Raw genomic sequence first — 13,959 nt, forward strand, 5'->3', positions numbered from 1 at the left:
CAACAACAGCAGTCATTCATATTAGCCAGGCTAGGGGCATACGTGCTCATTTTCTGGTTTGGATAATGTTCATGCTTGTTTTCATTTTCAGACTTGATCGTGGAGTGGTTTTTGCTTTTGTTTTTTGAATCCATCATGATTAGAGTGGCCTTGTCTGATATTTATGTTCATTATTCGCCAGGAGAACACCAAAGCCAAGTTGATAGCACCAGGCCAGCTTCCAGATGTTAGGGGGTGCTTTTTCTTTCTTTCTTTCTTTTTTTACGATAAAAAAAAAATGAAAGAGGGGAATCTAGAGGTCTTTCAAGACTGGAAAAGCCAACTACTACTAGGCACCAACCAGTGAGAGTTAACACTGACAAAGGCTTAAGCAACAAAGACCCATTAAACCTTATAAAAAAATTTAGACTATGGGGAAGCTTTCCCACCCAAGCCTGAGGGCCTCAAGTTGCTACCATTAAGTTGAGACAGAGCAAATAAATCAATTGGAATCTGATAGAAGTGAGAGATAGTAGCCCTAAGGGCATATTTCCAGGGGAAGGAGTGGGGTTAAAAATGAACTTTGCCTGACACTGTAGTTCCCTCATTTCAGGAAGTACAAAAGAGATAAAATGGAGGAGGGAGGCCTCCTGTTCTGGGTGCTGCCAGGAAAGGAGGCTGCTATGTAACTTCCACCTCAGAATTCTTTTTAAAAGCCCTTCAAAAGTTCATCTGAAATCTCAAAATCAATATGCTGAATGAAAGAAGCCAGGTACAAAAGAGTACATGTTTATTATAATGTTTATCAAAAAGAGTCCCTGGGTGGTGCAAATGGTTAACGTACTCACTGCTACCCAAAATGTTGGAGGTTTGAGTCCATCCAGAGGCATCTTGGAAGAAAGGCCTGGCAACCTACTTCTGAAAAATCAGCAGTTGAAAACCCTATGGAACACAGCTTTACTCTGACACGTATGGGGTCCCCATGAGCCAGAATCAACTCCGCTCCAACTTTTTTTTTTAATTAAAAAGTTAGAATGCAACCTGTACAATAGTGACCAAAGACAGTGGTTGCCTGGGGCTGGGTATGGAGGGAGGTAGGAACTGCGAAAGGGCACAGAAATCTCTTGAGGGTGATGGAAATGCTTTTTAGCTTGATGAGGAAAATTGTTTCACAGTTGCATGCAACCGTCAAAGTTTATCAAGTTGTAGGCATTAAATGGATACCAATTCTTTTGTGTAAATTATATCTTAGTAAGTTGATTTATGGAGTTCTGGTGGCGCAGCGGTTAAGAGCTCGGCTGGTAACCAAAAGGTCAGCAGTCCAATCCACCAGCTGCTCCTTGGAAACTCTACGGGGCAGTTCTACTCTGTCCTATAGGGTCATTATGAGTTGGAATCGACTCAATGGCAACAGGTTCAGTTTGGCTTGGGTAAGTTGATTTAAAAAAAGCTAATTCACATCTACGGTAAACTCCTTGTCATAACTCAGGTTCCCAGAGCTTGAGATGTGTGAGTGATTTATTAAGGAAGTTCTCTCAGAAGAAACCAAAAAGGAGTCAGAGAAGCAGGACAGGGAGGGGAAGAAACCAAGTTGTGATCTCAGAGTCAGCCCCACCAATGGTCCTGTTGCCATGAAGTTGATTCCGACTCATAGCGACCCTATATGACAGAGTAGAATTGCCCCATAGGGTTTCCAAGGCATAGTTGGTGGATTCAAACTGCTGGCCTTTTGGTTAGCAGCCAAGCTCTTAACCACTGCGCCACCAGGACTCCCCACCAATGGTAACCTTGGTCTAATCCCACAGGGGGCTCTGGAGCATAAGTTATGTCTCAGAGTTTGTCCTGACTCAAGCCAAAAGAGTTGCAGAAATCTCTTTAGGCTCTTTGCACACGGAGGCAAAAATGGCAGCAGTAGCTTGAGGGCAGTCCTCCATAAAGAGTCACAGGTGTGAGCAGCTGGGGAAGGGTGCACAGAAACCGTAAGAGGGGTTGAGAGGATCTAGCAGAGAGGCAGCAGTGTCCATTACACTCTCTTTCTGGAAGGAGGGGAGTCCCTGGGTGGTGCAAATGGTTAACACACTCCGCTGCTAACTGAAAGGTTGGAGGTTTGAGTCCACCCAGCGGTGCCTCGAAAGAAAATGCGGGCAATCTACTTCTGAAAAACCAGCCATTGAAAACCCTATGGAGTGCAGTTCTGCTCTGACACACATGAGGCCGCCATGAGTCAGAATTGACTGGAGGGCAACTAATTTGGTTTTTGGTTTAGACTAAACCCACTGCCGTGGAGTCGATTCCGACTCACAGTGACCCTATAAGACAGAGTAGGACTCCCCCACAGAGTTTCCAAGGAGCGGCTGGTGGATTTGAACTGCCGACCTCTTGGTTAGCGGTCGAACTCTTAACCACTACGCCACCAGGGCTTCCTTTGGTTTAGAAGGAGGACTTATTTCTCGCTGTAGTGAAGCACAATATGCAAGTTTTTTTAGATTTGTATTTTTAAGAGGTGTGGAACTAAAGCAGAGGTGTTCTGACATAAGAGTAAACTGTTGAATATTGTGTGTGGGCCCCTGGAGTAGAACGGCAGGTCCAGACAGGCCCTATAAAAATATCCCACCAGCCCAACCTCTCCTGCTACGTGGCCTTGGATAACCCCTCCTGACTCCCATGAACCTCTAGGGAGGCATTAGACACAGTGGCTAGGAGGTAGGGACTGGAATCAGATAGTCCAGAGTTCCAGAGCAAGTTCCGCCATTTTCCAGTTGTGTGACCTTGGGCCCTTGCTTCATCGACTCGCCTCAGTTCCTCCTCTGAGAAATGGTAAACACAATAGCACTTACCTCACAGGGTCACTGAAAGGTTGAAATGAGCTGTGTAAAACCTTCAGCAGAGTCTCTGGTATGACTTACACGCTCAATAAAAGTTGCTTTTATTGTTAAACAATAGTTCTCTGCCCCCTCCCCACCCCAGCAGCCTCCACCATCCACCTACCTGATCCTGCTCGCCAGGCTAGTACATTGGCCCAAGACCCTTAATGGCTGTCTGGTATTCAGGATATACCCTTACCCTAAGCCCCTACACTGACTCTTTTCCAGAGCAGGGACCTTGGCGTGTTTTTTTATTCATCCAGGATTTGCACTCCTCAAAACAGAGGCTTTGACATGTTTCAGAAGTGCCCAGGTTAATCTGGGGGTGGGATGGCAAGCAGTACCCACGCAAAAACTAGCTCTCCACTCTGATGTTAAACTTCTAGGTGTTTTTCTGGCCACTGTGGCTTCTAGAAACCTTCAAAACACCTTATGACCTAGTTGTGAGCAAAACAGAAATTTAATTTTCAGGCATGGTAAGAAACATTATTTCTGGCTGCTATTTGGGGAGGGAGAAGGAGAGATCGGCTTAATAAAGATCTTTCTATTATCTATCCATCCCTCACACCTTCTGTAGAGAAACTATCCTCTTTCCTGCCCTCTCCTCCCCTTCCCTTCCATCCCCTCCTTTCCCCTCCTCTCCCCACCCCTCTTCTCTTATCTTTCTCTTTTTTGTAGTTCCAGGGACCCACCTCTTACTGTGAGCTACCGTGGAAAACAAGATCCTCACTTCTACTTGACCAACATTGTGCAAGCCTGTCGCTGTTAATGCAGAGATGCATCGTACCTGTGTCTGATTTTAGACTACGTAGGAGGTACTACTACCCGTAGCCCAGGTAAAGAACTGTACTTTCTGCATTGTTTCTAAATGACTGCTCATTTTTTTTTCTTTCATCATCATATTTATTTACTGAGTTTGATACTAGATTTTTGAATGAAAATGAGCAAAACGAACATACGAAATGATTAGACTAATAACAGCAACAACACAGTCCCTCAGAGGAAAGGCCTAAAGGGGCCCAGCATATATTTGGAAGCTAATTTGAATATGCAGGTTGTGTTACTGGAAATCTCCAAGAAGCAGATGCCAAGATGGTTATAAACTGGGCTTCGAACTGGTTAGTCTGGTTCAAACTCTTGCTGAAAATTTGCCTTCTAACAAGTCCCCAGGCGATGCTAACACTGCTGGCTAGGGACCAATTCTGAGAACCATCTAGTAGAGCCATAACCAAAACTCGCTGCCATCAGATGGATTCTGACTCATAGCAGCCGTACAGGACAGAGCAGAACTGTCCCATAGGGTTTCCAAGGAGTGGCTGGTGGATTCGAACTGCAGACCTTTTGGTTAGCAGCTGAGCTCTTAACCACTGTGCCACCAGGGTTCCACTAGTAAAACAGCAGTTCCCAAAATGTATTATACATAAGAATCACCTGGGGATCTTGTTAAAATGTACATTCTGATTCAGTATATCTGTGGTGGAAATGCAAATTCCCAGCGGGGGTTTAAACTGGAATGAACTGCTTTGAAGGCCTGGTTTTAAATGTGAATATACAAGGATTTTATTAGGGGAAGCCCCTTTGAGAGAAAATGAGGAGGGAGCTGGGAAAGGCTGGGAGAGATGTCTGGCCATGAGTGAAGCAGAGGGCAAGTGAAGGCTGGGTGGAAGCAACCTAGATGGCTGTGCAGACTAAGGAAGATTTGGCATAGGGGTTGGGAGTCTTCGAGTTACAGTTGGCCATTGGAGGAGACCCATGCCTCCCAGAAATGGACCTGCCTCAGCATCCCTGGCACACTCAGTCTTTGGCAGGGTGCAGCCCATGGGAAGCATGGCTGAGAGGAAATGCAGGAATGGATTTCAGAGCTCAGCTGCTGGGCCCTTGTCAGCCACATGGTCTGTAGTTATAGGTCTGCAAGGCACATGCTCATGGCCACCACACAATGGCTCCATACCAGTTGCCCTCAAGTCCACTCAGGCTCATGGTGACCTCCTATGTATTGGAGTAGAACTTTACTCCACAGGATTTTCAATGACTGGTTTTTTGGAAGTAGATTGCCAGGCACCTCTGGGTAGAGTCCAACTTCCAACCTTCTGGTTAGCAGCTGAGCGTGTTAACTGTGTGCACCACTCAGGAACTTAAACTTGGTTTAATTCTGCATTAAATGTTGTACTAGTCTTAAATATCAAGGCTAATGCCCAGAGATAGATTCTATTTCTCTGTTCTTTCCAAAAGTTTGAGAAGTCTATGACCTACCCAAATAATACGGTTTCCATAGGATTACTACATTTTCTCTTGTAGAATAGTCTCATTATTAGGATAAAAGTCCTTTCTATATAGGCTTGCTTCACAGAAGAGTGGTGTACTGTCAAAGAAGGGAACTCAGAAACACAGTTCACCACCAACATAAGCTCAGCTGCTAACCAAAAGGTCAGCAGTTTGAATCCACCAGCTGCTCCTTAGAAACCTTATAGGGCAGTTCTACTCTGTCCTATAAGGTTCCTATGAGTTAGAACTGACTTGATGGCAATGGGTTTGGTTTTTAGTTACCAACATACCAGAAGTAGGCCCTGCTGGCTGCATAAGCATTTCCACTGACTTCCTAGGGAAAATGTTAGTAAAAGGAAGGGCCTGGCTAAAAAAAAAGAGCTCAATAATCCTGTCCCAGAAAAATCCCAAGACCCTGAACTCTGGAGTCCTGTGACAAAAGATGAGGGCAATCAAGGAAAGCTTGGTACCTCTCCCTGCTGCTCTGGCAATTGCTTCCTTTCACAGCCCAGGGCCTTGGCGTGACCTGAGCTGCCCTGCAAAAACTTCCCGGCTCTTTCATGGCTTCTGAAGCTTTTTCTTTCTCTCCTCACATACCCCTTTACTAAGCTGTTTTATCCACAAATCTCTCTGCAACTGGTCTCTGAATCATCTCTTCACTCTGGCCCCTCTAAGTGAATCCCACAATCTACGTGTAAAAAGATCCTATCGATACTCTAAGCTGTTTTCTGTTTTGTTGTTTTCCCACCCTCCCCCGACCCTGCCCCGGAAATATTTCTGCCTTTAGTTTACTGTGATGTGGAGAATCTGGAAGATTAGAAGGTATTAGTGCTTGGGGTCAGTTTTCCCATATACCTTGGCTTTTCCTGTGAGCTCAGGGGCTTGCCTAGCCCCCCAAAAAACACCAAAATTTTCTTGCCCATTCTGGGAAGACTGGGAACAGAAGTCACTCCAGGCCTCAGAGAAACCACTTTGGGTTCTGCTTTTACATTTGGCCATAATTTCATTTTCATCTTCACCTGAAGGATAGTAGGTGTGTATCTTTCAGATGGCAACACAGTGCAGAAAAAAAAGAGCACCCAGTAGATAGTCCAAACCTGGTGGAGGCCCTGCTCTGCCCTTCTCTCTCCCTGTGGTTTTTGACAAGTCCCTTTTTGAGTCTCCATTTCCTCATCTACAAAATGAGGAAAGCAAGAGCACCTCTGCTGTCAAATGAGATTTTAAAAAAAGCCGCTTGCAGCTGTGCTGTGTAAGTGTGCCGACCAAGCATCACACCAACATTTCCCAGAGTGGTCCCCAGGAATCCTAGTCTTGAGGGATATTAATAGGTGTTATTTGGAAAGCAAATTTTCTGTGTTAAAAATATGTTGGGAAATGTTGGGTTAACAAAGTTTAAACAGATTCTTTACTTCAGGACTTCTCAGAGACTTTAAAGAGGTGTGGTTCTCCAAGAGTGTTTTCCAGACAGTGTGTGAGAGACTCTTTCTTATGTGGAACTTCACAGGGCTCCACACAGCACCCTATAATGCCATACCAGATAACGCAATGGTCTTTGAATGCTGTATTAGATAATGCAGCAGTCCTTGACTAGAGGACATGGGTCATGGGCTTGGTGGACCTTCCATTAGAAATGCCGTATTAGATGATGCAGTGGTCCTTGAATGGAGGGGAACGTGGCTGCAGAGTCTAGCAACAGCTATAATGTTAATGCTTGGCTCATGAGAGATATCAAATACATTGGGATGGACAAGTTGATTTAATCAATAGGTGGCTAATGTGGAGCTACAACCTGGGTTACTAAGGCCCCAGATACCCATGGAAGCAAAGCAGAACTCTTTTTTTTTTTTTTAACTTTTTTTTTTATTATACTTTAGATGAAGGTTTACAGAGCAAACGAGTTTCTCATTAAACAATTAATACACATATTGTTCTGTGACATTGGTTGCCAACGCCATGACGTGTCAACACTCTCCCCTTCTCGACCTTGGGTCCCCCATTACCAGCTTTCCTGTCCCTTCCTGCCATCTCATCCTTGCCCCTGAGCTGGTGTGCCTGTTTAGTCTCATTTTGTTTTATGGTCCTGTCTAATCTTTGGCTGAAGGGTGAACCTCAGGAGTGACTTCGTTACTGAGCTATAAGAGTGTCTGGGGACCATCTCTCGGCATTTCTCCAGTCTCTGTCAGACCAGTAAGTCTGGTCTTTTTTTTTTTGGTGAGTTAGAAGAATTTTGTTCTACATTTTTCTCCAGCTCTGTCCAGGACCCTCTATTGTGATCCCTGTCAGAGCAGTCAGTGGTGGTAGCTGGGCACCATCGAGTCATGCTGGACTCAGTCTGGTAGAGGCTGCGATAGTTGTGGCCCATTAGTTCTTTGGACTAATCTTTCCCTTGTGTGCTTGATTTTCTTCATTCTCCCTTGCTCCAGATGGGGTGAGACCATTGGAGTACCTTAGATGGCCACCTACAAGCTTTTAAGACCCCAGTTGCTACTCACCAAAGTAGAATGCAGACCATTTTCTTTATAACTATGTTATACCGTTTGAACTAGATGTTCCTCAAGACCGTGGTCCCCACAGCCCTCAACCCAGTAATTTGGTCCCTCCGGGAGTTTGGATGTGTCTGTGGAGCTTCCATGACCTTACCTTGGACAAATTGTGCTGGCTTCCCCAGTACTGTGTACTGTCTTACCCTTCACCAAAGTTACCACTTACCTATTGCCTGTTTAGTGTTTTTCCCTCCCACTGCTTCCCTCCCTCATAATCATCAAAGGTTGTTTCTTTTGGTGTGTAAACCTTTCATGAGTTTTTATAGTAGTGGTCTCATACAATATTTGTCCTCTTGTGATTGACTTATTTCACTCAGCACAATGCCCTCCAGATTCATCCATGTCGTGAGATGCTTCACAGATTCATCACTGTTCTTTATTATTGGGTAGTAATCCACTGTGTGCATGTACCATAGTTTATTTACCCATTCGTCTGTTGATGGGCACCTGGGTTGCTTCCATCTTTTTGCTGTTGTGAATAATGCTGCAATGAACATGCATGTGCACATGTCTATTTGTGTGACGGCTCTTATTTCTCTAGGATATATTCCTAGCAGTAGGATTGCTGGATCCTATGGTATTTCTATTTCTAGTTCTTTAAGGAAGCGTCAAATCATTTTCCAAAATGAATGTGCCATTTTGCATTCCCACCAGCAGTGCAGGATTGTTCTAATCTCCCCACAGCCTCTCCAACATTTGTTATTTTCTGGGTTTTTTTGATTTATGCCAGTAATGCCAGGGTGAGATGGTATCTCATTGTGGTTTTGATTTGCATTTCTCTAATGGCTAGTGATTGCCAGCATTTCCTTACGCATCTGTTAGCTGCTTGAATGTCTTCTTTGGTGAAGTGTCTGCCCATTTTTTAATTGGATTCTTTGTCCTTTTTGTTGTAGAGGTGTTGAATTTTCCTATAAATTTTAGAGATTAAGCCTTTGTCAGATTTGTCACAGCCAAAAATTTTTTCCCTGTCCGTAGGTTCTCTTTTTACTCTTTTGATGAGCGTAAGTGTTTAATTTTTAGAAGATCTCAATTATCTAGCTTATCTTCTAGTGTTTGCGTATTGTTTGTTTTGGTTTGTGTCCTGTTAATGCCATGTATTAGGGCCTCTAGCATTTACCCTATTTTTTCTTCTATGACCTCTATAGTTTTTGGTTTTATATTTAGGTCTTTGATACATTGTGAATTAGTTTTAGTGTATGGTGTGAGGTATGGGTCCTGTTTCATTTTTTTTTTGCAGCTGGACATTCAGTTTTGCCAGCACCATTTGTTAATAAGACTGTCTTTTCCCCATTTGATGGAATTTGGGCCTTTGTCAAAGATCAGGTCACTGTACGTGGATGGATTTACATCTGGGTTCTCAATTCTCTTCCATTGGTCAATGTGTCTGTCATTGTACCAGTACCAGGACAAAGCAGAAATTCTTGACATCCATGAAGAAGCCAACCCGAGATCTGTGTCTTCCAGAGTTGCCACACCCTGAGTCCACACAAGCTCCTTATTTTGTCCAGAGCCAAGTTTCTAACAGGAATCATGATTGTGCTTATTCTCACATAAATTAACCCCCATTTTAACTCTCTCTAAAGCTTAATCTCTCAATTGATGAGCAATCATCAGCCTGATGGGAGCACCCAACTAAAAAGCTCCCATGAGTTTTCTTGTTTCTACATAGAGCACACAGTAGAGTCACTCCCAGAAGATCTGTGTCACTGCTGAATTCAAACCTCCCTCTATCATTAATTTAACCCAAACTTCTATTTTAAGCCTCAGAATCATCACCTTTTTGGACCTCTTAAGTTTTGCTTTCCTTCTACCACCATCACCAGCACTTAGCTTGTTGTTTAAAGAAATAAAGTATTCCAAGTCTATAATGATGAGTGGAGGAGACTAAGTTGAGAGGTGGTTGACTAGATTCACTTATTCATTGTCTAGCTTTTACATGCCTCTGAGGCAATTGACATAAGGATCTTCCTGATCCTGCAATCTTCTAGGCATCTGATCCCAGTTCCTGGGACTTAAGTCAGTAGAGGCCTCCAGCCTGTCACCTGATCTACAGGTTTTGGATTTGTCAGCTCCTGCAACCACGTGAGCCAGTGGAGGTCATCAGCCTGTGGGGAATAAACATCATATTGAAAATGGACGTACACAAAACCTACCTATCGATGATACCAAAGCCAAACCAAACCTGTTGCCCTGGAGTTGATTCCAACTCATAGCGACCCAACAGGATAGGGTAGAACTGCCCCATAAGGTTTGCAAGGAGCAGCTGGTGGATTCAAACTGCTGATCTTTTGGTTAGCAGCTGAGCTCTTAAGCTCTGTGTAACCAGTACTCCCCTAAGAATGATGACATATATTTGTCTATACCCTTTCTGCATCAGCATCACAATAGATGTCAAAGTTCATGCATCTTTCACAGTTGAAGTTCAAGGGCTAGTCTTTGACCAGTGGTCATTCTACAGAGTATCACAGCAACTTGCTGCTTGTGTCATTTGTCTCCAAGATGGCCACCATCGATCTTTTCCCTCATTATTCTTGTGAACTATTTCACCACTTAAAGGTAGAGTCTATTCCTTTACCCCTTTGAATCTGGACTGGCTCATGATGGCTTTGAACAACAGATTCCAGCTGAACACTGCTGCTGCCGTGGTCAGCAGCCGTGTAGGAAGTTTGGCTACCTTGAGATCGCCACACAACAAGGAAGCCCCACTTAGCAATGTGGTGAGAGATCCTTACCTACGCTTTGACTGCAACCCTGTGAGAGGTCTCAGCTAAGAACCTCCCAGCTAAGTCCAACTACCCCGAGAGGGTTATTAATGTATTGTTGTTTTAAGGCCACTACATTTTAAGATAATTTGTTACACAGCAATAGATACTGCTTTTCATTTCAGATGCCTAATGTTGATATTCTTAACGCCTTCAGAACTGAGAGTATAATTTCTAGGCATTCAAAAGAATTCAAGACCTGCCTTCATTTCCTAGTTGGTTAAACACATCGTTTCAGGTCTTTTCTCTATTTCAAAGACATATTTCTGGATGCTAAAATATGAAAGTTATCCAAAAGTTTTAACAGATAGATGTTTTTAGTCCTTTATAACACATAAATTGGTCACTTATAATTATAGTGCATTTTATAAGAAGCTGTCCAACTGCTTTTCAGAGTGGCTTAGCAATTTTCATTCCTATACGTAATGTATGAGAGCTCCAGTTGCTCTGTCTCCTTGCCAGCACTTGTCATTGTCAGTTTGTTCTTCTTTTAACTTTCATGATACTGAACATCTTTTCATGACCTTACTTCTCCTCTGTTTATCTTCTTTGATGGACTGTCTATTCAGGTCTTTTTTATTGGGTTGGTTTATTTGTTCTTTTAATGCTGAGTTTTACTTCAGTTTATATGACATTCTGCGAAAGGTAACACTATGAGGATTGAGAACAGATCAGTGGTTGCCAGGGGAGAGGGATTTGGGTTGACTCCAAAGTAGCAGCACAAGGGCATCTGAGGGGTGATAGGGCTGTTCCGTATGCTGTTTGGGGGGATTGTTACACAAATCTAAGCATGTGTTAAAACCCACGGGGCTCTATACCAAAAAAAAAAGTGAATATTACTGTATGTTATTTTTTTTAAGTTTTTAAAATAGTTACAGTAGATTTAATTACAACGTCTGGCATAAAACAGGAATGTTTCTGTACACGAAATTATCTGTTACTGTAATGATGGATTGCAATGTAATACTTTGAAGAGATTTTAAACTGTACATAGAGATTCAAATTTAAGTTAAAATTCTACTGTAGCATTGCTGCCCTTGCAAATAACTCAAATACTTTAACAAAACCAAAACCCGGTCCACACACACAGGCAATGGCAACCAGGGCACAATATACCATTGGTTCAGTGGTGAGTAAGGCTGCTTCAATCTTGACTGAGTCCCAAGTCCAAAATCTTAATACTGGGAAACCAGAGCTCTTATAGGAAATAAAATATTTCAATTGCTCCCATTTTTCAGTTTCTTCCATTTTTTTGCTGATCTATTCAATTTCTCCCAGGCTTCTGGCTCTCAGTGTAAATAGAATTTCAAGTTTCTATTCCAAAGACTGATTTAACAAACATTTGCAACTTGCTATGTACTGTGTGCACTAGGCTTGGTATTCTGGGGAAAGTAGATATTAGTCACACTCCTCAAATTAAATGACTTCGGTTAGCCAGAAGTTAGAAATTAACTTTGTTTCACCCTGTTTATTGGCATCTCCAGTTCCCTGTTCAGATTTGTGGCTGTGGGGCCTGGTAGGCTGCTGGAAACAGTATAGGATTCAGCTCTAAAATCCAAACCAAAGTGATCCTAAACAGAAAAAAAAAAAAAAAAAAAGGTGGACAATGTAGTATCACTCACCAATAAAAAGAAAAGGACTGCTGATATATGCAATGACACAAATGAATTTCAAACACTTTATGCTGAGGTAAAAAAAAAAAAAAAAAAAAACTAGACACAAAAGAGAAGACACTGTATGATTCCATTCAAGTGAAAATCTAGAACAAGCAAAACTAAACTATAGTGACATAAAGCATATCAGTGATTGTCTGGGGCTGGGAATCAGGGGTGGGCTGTCACTGACTACAAAGAGGCATAAGGTTCTGTCATGCATTGGATTGTGTCCCCCAAAAATATCTGTCAACTTGACTAAGCCATGATTCCCAATATTGTGTGACTGTCCACCATTTTGTCATCTGATGTGATTTTCCTATGTGCTGTAAATCCTATCTCTATGATGTTACTGAGATGGGATTAGCGGCAGTTATATTAATGAGGCAGGACTTAATTTACAAGATTAGGTTGTGATTTAAGTCAATCTGTTTTTAGATATAAAAGAGAGAAGTGAGTAGAGAAACAGGGGGACTGCATACCACCAAGAAACAAGAGCCAGGAGAATAGCGCTTCCTTTGGACCCAAGTCCCTGCACTGAGTTGCTCTTCAACCAGGGAAGATTGATGACAAGGACCTTCCTCCAGAGTTGACAGAAAGAGATAGTGTTCCTCTGGAGCTGGCCCCCTGAATTCAGATTTTTAGTCTCCTAGGCTGTGAGAGAATAAATTTCTCTTTGTTGAAGCCATCCGCTTGTGGTATTTCTGCTATAGCAGCCCTAGATAACTAAGACAGGTACCTTTTGGGTGTTGAAAATGTTCTATATCTTGATTGTGGCGCTAGTTTACAGGGATATGCAATTGTCAAACTTATTAAACCATGCACTTAAAATGAGTACCAGTAAATTATACTTCAATAAGGTTGTTCATGAAAAAACTAATGGTGGACCACAGCCTCCGCCTGACTGAGTCCAGCACAACTAGATGGTGCCCAGCTACCACCGCTGACTCCTCTGACAGAGATCACAATAGAGGGTCCTGGACAGAGCTGGAGAGAAACGTAGAACAAAACTCTAATTCACAAAAAAGACCAAGTTTAGTGGTCTGACAGAGACTGGAGAAACCCCGAGAGTACGGCCCCAGACACCCTTTTAACTCAGTACTGAAGTCACTCCTGAGGTTCACCTTTCAGCCAAAGATTGGACAGGCTCATAAAACAAAAGAGATTAAATGGGCGCACAAGCCCAGGGGGCAAGATGAGAAGGCAGGAAGGGGCAGGAAAGCTAGTAATGGGGTATCCAAGGTTGAGAAGGAGAGAGTGTTGACATGTTGTGGGGTTGGCAACCAATGTCACAAAACATTATGTGTATTAATTGTTTAACGGGAAACTAATTTGCTCATTAAACAATTGAACAACACCATTAGTATAACACACAAGTAAAATTTTGCTGAAGATCATTCAAAAGTAGTTGCAGCAGTATATTGACAGAGAACTGCCAGAAATTCAAGTCAGATTCAGAAGAGGATGTGGAATCAGGGATGTCAGATGGATCCCAGCTGAAAGCAGAGAATACCAGAAAGATGTTTACCTGCATTTTATTTACTACGCAAAAGCATTTGACTGTGTGGATCATAACAAATTATGGATAGCATTGAGAAGAAAGGGCATTCCAGAACACTTAATTGTGCTCATGAGGAACCTGTACATAGGCCAAGAGGCAGTCGCTCGAACAGAACAAGGGGATACTGTGTAGTTTAAAGTCAGGAATGGTGTGCATCAGGGTTGTATCCTTTCACCATACTTATTCAGTCTGTATGCTAACTAAATGATCCAAGAAGCTGGACTATATGAAGAAGAACGGGGCATCAAGATGGGAGGAAGATTCATTAACAACCTGCACTACGCAGATGACACAACCTTGCTTGCTGAAAGTGAAGAGGATTTGAAGCACTTA

The 13,959-nt window shown here is 42.8% G+C and overlaps 1 protein-coding gene across 2 annotated transcripts in view; it reads left to right on the top strand.

Annotated features, from left to right (window-relative positions):
* Positions 1 to 13,959, top strand: part of CCR3 (C-C motif chemokine receptor 3) — a 179,526-nt gene that overhangs the window by 146,892 nt on the left and 18,675 nt on the right. For both annotated transcript variants that reach the window (XM_049862828.1, XM_049862827.1), the window contains exon 2: positions 3,522 to 3,679. The gene's annotated coding sequence lies outside the window, so the exon portion shown is untranslated. The remainder of the gene's footprint in view (positions 1 to 3,521; positions 3,680 to 13,959) is intronic.

This window comes from Elephas maximus, chromosome 20, assembly GCF_024166365.1.
Source record: "Elephas maximus indicus isolate mEleMax1 chromosome 20, mEleMax1 primary haplotype, whole genome shotgun sequence".
Taxonomy (NCBI): Eukaryota; Metazoa; Chordata; class Mammalia; order Proboscidea; family Elephantidae; genus Elephas; species Elephas maximus.